Source organism: Marmota marmota, unplaced genomic scaffold (genome assembly GCF_001458135.2).
Source record: "Marmota marmota marmota unplaced genomic scaffold, marMar, whole genome shotgun sequence".
NCBI lineage: Eukaryota > Metazoa > Chordata > Mammalia > Rodentia > Sciuridae > Marmota > Marmota marmota.
The window spans coordinates 4,685,188-4,690,406 of NW_026000075.1; the positions used below are offsets into that span (position 1 = coordinate 4,685,188).

Sequence of the window (5,219 nt, forward strand, 5' to 3'; positions counted from 1 at the left end):
AGAAGGGGGAGAGGGGGAGAGGGGGAGGGGGAGAGGGAGAGGGAGTCAGTCCACTGATCAGATACAAATATATACCCCAAAGCCACATGCCCCAATGACCCACTGCCTCTAGCCACACCCTACCCACACCCTACCCACCTTCAATTACCACTCTGTTAATAATACCATTAGGGGATTAATTTACTGATTGGGTTAAGGCTCTCATAACCCAATCATTTCTCCTCTAAACCATCTAGCATTGTCTCCCACATGAGTTTTTTGGGATACCTCAAGTCCAAACCATAACAACTCAAAGGTCATATTCAGAAACAGTAAATTTAAAACTAGTTGTAAAATTGTTATCTATTTCTTTAATCCTTGAATTTCCTTTTTTTTCCTATTTTTTACACAGTACACAATTTCTTTATATTTTGAAGGGTTTTTTTTTTCTATTTCTGTTTGTTTATGCACAAATATTCTCAATTCTTTTGACTACTGACCTTTTCCAGGGGACCAAGTTCACTTAGATGTCAACAAATGTTGAGAATAAAGAGCTTGAAGGTCTGTATAGATACCTGTGGTGGCTTCAAATTCAACTATAATAAAGAAATAGAGGTTAGTATGGGTATATTTGAGCAGTGATGAGAAACTGGCAGTGATTGCTTCTTGTTACTCAGCTCTGTGTGCCAATCACATGATCAGTGCTTTACACACATGGTCTAAGTTGACCCTTAGGACAGTCCTTCATACAAACCACTGATACATCCCTGTTTACCAGAGCCTCCGACAGACTGTCATTTGCCTGTGCTCAGCTAATTAGCAGTGGCTCTAGAATTTCAATATATTAATTCAAAAGTTGAAATTCTTTGCTTTTCCTTTATGTGAAGCTACTGTCATGAGGGTGCTGGGATGAGGACAAGAGTGTGAATTGGAATAAGGGGATTGAACGGAGTTCTTCACTTGACAAATGTTCCAATGATTGGAAGAGACTTTTTCAAAACATAGATTCCCAGGTTCTGATATTATCTAGTGTGAATCTTCAATAATTTCTCCCCCACCACTTTTTTTTTTTAATACTAGGGATTGAACCCAGGGATGCTCAACCACTAAGCCACATCCCTAGCCCTTTACATATTTAATTTTGAGATAGGGTCTTGCTAAGTTGCTTAGGAACCTCGCTAAGTTACTGAGGCTGGCTCTGAACTTGTGGTCCTCCTGCCTCAGCCTTCTGAGCCACTGGGATTATAGGCATGTGCCACCATGCCTAGATAGTCATTAATGATTTCCAAAGTCACCTAGATGATTTTCCTCCATGGAAAAGCGCTAAGGAACCACAGAAACATATTAACAACACATTTGAGTTGCATTGCATAGAAAGACAAGGACGTTTGTCCTTGGAGAGAGATCTATAGACTTAAGAGGAGGATTGCTTAGAATTCTTTATAGAAAGAAGAAATTAAACTGAAGGGAATAGAGATACGTTGTGATTTATTAACCAGATCTCCTAATCTTCTCAGACACTGCTTTGAATGACCTTTGATGATTCCAAACTATGCATCCACAAGATTGTAGTGCACCATCTCTGAAATTATTCAAAATAATTTGCTAAGACTCTCAAAGGCATTTCCAAAATAGGAATTTTCTAAATCATCTAAGTGATGGCAGTTTTGTGTAGCTTCTCAAAGGACAAGGTCAAGAACTACCTGCATAGGTCTGATAAAGGCTTAAAAGAGTTTTTCCTACTTATAAAGCAAATGCATTTATAATAGTTTTTGTGTCAAAAAGTGAGTCATCAGTACTTAAATCATAACAAAAAATGTGACCCCATGGTAGAAAATAACAACATAAGATTGAACAGTCAATTAAAAGGAAATAAAAGAAATATGGCATTGTAATTAAGAGACAATAGTTATGTTTTAAAATGAGAGTTCAAGATTTTTATTTCTCTCTATATCAAATGAAGGATATGATTTATAGATATCAAGTCTGGGAAGATCTTTGCTTTCTAGTCCAACTGCTTTCATTATTATTTGAAAGTTTTTTAATAACATCTTTGCTGAGAGGTGAGGCAATATGTTATGGGACAAATCCAGTGATGGAAATTTCATTGTTTCTTGAACATATCATTCAATCTTTTTCTTTTTTCCTTTTCCAGATTTTTAATTATCATTATTTCACCAATACAGCATATGCTTTATATACATATACCTTAAACCTAATTTTCAATTTTCCAGCAATTCAAATACATAATATTTTATCATCTTGAGAATACAAAGAACACAACATGGAGGAATATTGAGAAAATAGGTTCCCAATAGTTAGTCACTAGGTACAGACTTTCCTTTTAGTGTTTTCTATTGGAATTTTAAAATGTCCTGCCATGGCTCTGTAAGAATAGAGCTGCCTAGAAGGGGAGGCAATGTAAAACCTGGACCCAAAGTTAGAAAAAGTTAAGAGTGAAATCCCCGAGAAACAATATAATTTGATACTAAACATAAGGATCCACCTTCATCCAGAATGTACATATCCAAATAGGTTCTAAGGGAAGAAATTATATCTTCCCATTTAATTCTCAAAATTTCCCATTAACAAACAAAATAAGTAGTGCCCACTCATCTGAGGAGGCGAACTGTCTTCACAGTATGGTGGAGTGAAAGGCAGGGCAGAGTGTTAGAGTCTATAAACAAGTCAAAATAATATGTTAGAGTTCCTAAACAAGTCTGGATGGTGCCTGGCAAAATGCCAGAGGGAGTGGTTTGAGAAGTAACAAAAGCGAGCCATTAAGTGTGGAGATTCCTTATTGGTTGACTGATGTATCTAGTTTATGCTAATTAAGATAAGCTGTGTGGAATGTATAAATACTGCTCCTGTCCTGCAATAAACGGCTTCCACTCCTGCTGTATCAACGTACACAAGTTATTCGTCACCCCCTGGTTATTTTGCTGCAGCCGGACTGCGGCAGCAGAGGAAAAGGGAAGTGATGGGAGAGCAACTTATTAAGATATCCTAGCTGGGGGGCATCAAAGTCTAAGGCAACATCTGTCACACATAAACCTGTGACTCTCCAACTTCCTTCATAAATGACAATATATGTAGTAGCTCTTCTATTGAAGAACTAGATGGAATGGAAAAGAAATATTATGGAAAAGGATCAGACACCCAGACAGTAAGGCAATGTGGGTACTGAATGAGAGTTAGGTGCTTTCAACTCTCTCTGTTCTATAGATCAGGTTAAAAACACAACTCTTCAAATTAAGTCAAACAAAGGGTGAACATGAATTAATTCTGTGCTTCAAATGCAGCAACTAGATGGAGCTGTAGGAAATTAAACTCTTCTTTAGAATATAACTTGGAAAGCACAGCCCTTTGGACTGGTCAAAGATGTTGCACCCTTCAATAAACAGAAGGGTAGCGGTGCCAATGCTACAACCCTCTTATCACAGTAAAATACATGTAAACACCCAAGAGGGTGAAGGAGCTGCACCTAACACTGGGTGTTCATTGACTAGGACAAGCCTGAAAGAGGCTATATAAAAGAGACCCAGGACAGCCATTTTTCTCCAAATCTACCCTTATCAAAATTCTGAATTTGTAAATACTGAGGTCAACCTGCTTATTTTTAGAGTCTTTGGTTGGTGGAAAAGAAAGTTCCAAGACTTTGTCTTCCCTGAAATTGCCAAATAGGGTTTCACAAAGAGGCACACACAGATCATAAGATGATTCTGAAATAAGTTCAAGAATTTAAAAGATGGAGAAAAAAATTTACGGATTAGAGGTCATATCCCCTCAAAAAGACACTGGCCACAAGAATGGAAAGATCTACTGTTCTCCTCCATTTGCAATCACCAGGAAAAAACAGATTCTCTCTGGAAAAATATTACCAATTACTTTTGGTTTGGGGAGTGGGACGGGGTTCCTAACTTCCTCCTTAGATTGGTGCCCTCAATGTCATTTTTCATCTTCAGGTCTGTACTTTCTGTCTTGCCAATGTTATTCAAAACTGGATCTAGTTGGATGGCTGTGGTACCTGGTTTGGAAAAGAGCTGGATGCAGTACTCAAATCTCCCCACAAGTCATTGATTGCAGAAACTGGAGCTGATGCTAGTGTTGTGACAGGTGCCAGAGAATCCAAACCTGAGAGAATATCTGAATCACTACCTACAGGGTAAGATTTTGGAATGGGTGGTGGCAACTGAGGAAGATGGTGGGAGAATAGTGACTTTGCCTCTAGGGGGAGGAGGAAGTAAGCGTAGGCCACCAGCTCCTGCAGTCTTGGGCTTAGAAACATCTCCTTTCTTGGTTATAATGTTCCTGATACTCAACTTGAAGGTCTGTCTTTCCTTGAATCCTTGATTCAATTTGGGACGAGTGTCCATCTCCAGAGATTCTTTGAAAATCTCAGATTCCTGCTTTACCCACTTGAAGTGATCTTGCAAGGAGACATTCAAGTCAAAGTCATCTCCCTGATCTGTGAATCCAATGCCAATGAACACACTACATCCAGTATCATCCTGGATCTGAATTACACAGTAGCAGCTGGAATATGTCAGTATCTCCACAGCAAAACCAGGATATTGTTCTACTGGTGTTGAAGCAAAGAGCTCTTCTGAAACTTTATCTTCAAGTTTGACATAGTGATCTTATGACCAGTCCCATCAGCCTGATCTAATTTCCTAGCAGGTGCTGAGTAACTGGATTGGAGGCCAGGGGCAGAATCTGGAAGACACTGAGGTCTGGCTTCACACACAGCAAAGACTCACATTCCAACTAGGCCATCATCTTGGCTTTCCCCTCAATCAATATTAATGCAATCTTGAAATAGAGAAATTTCTTTTGAGATAGAATCTGTGGTTTTATCACTTCTACCCATTGTTCTCTGCTCAACCAAGTCCTTACTTACCATATCATCTTTCTTTGCTGAACTCTAGCCTTAAGTGATGACTAGAATGTTCATTCCTCTTCTCTAGACTGATCATTTTCATTCCTTTAATTGCTCTTAGACAGCACGATTTAAAATCACCTTGGCATCCAGGGTGTGCTCCCTTAAAAAGGATTCCAGTATCCCTGTATTCTTCTCAATTGAGAGCATCTGCAAACATTTTGACATTCAAAAGTGTTCACTAGCTACTTGTTATTATATGGTGTTGTAAGAATGGAGTGCAATGTAGTAGGATGACTCCTTATTTGACTAGATAAAGATAAGTTTTTGCTATTTATTTCTTACTATCTGTCTTCTTCTA

General features: G+C 38.5%; 1 pseudogene; it reads right to left on the bottom strand.

Annotated features, from left to right (window-relative positions):
• Nucleotides 1-3,973: 3,973 nt before the first annotated feature.
• LOC107149550 lies at nt 3,974-4,758 on the bottom strand (annotated as a pseudogene).
• Between the last annotated feature and the right edge of the window lie 461 nt (nt 4,759-5,219).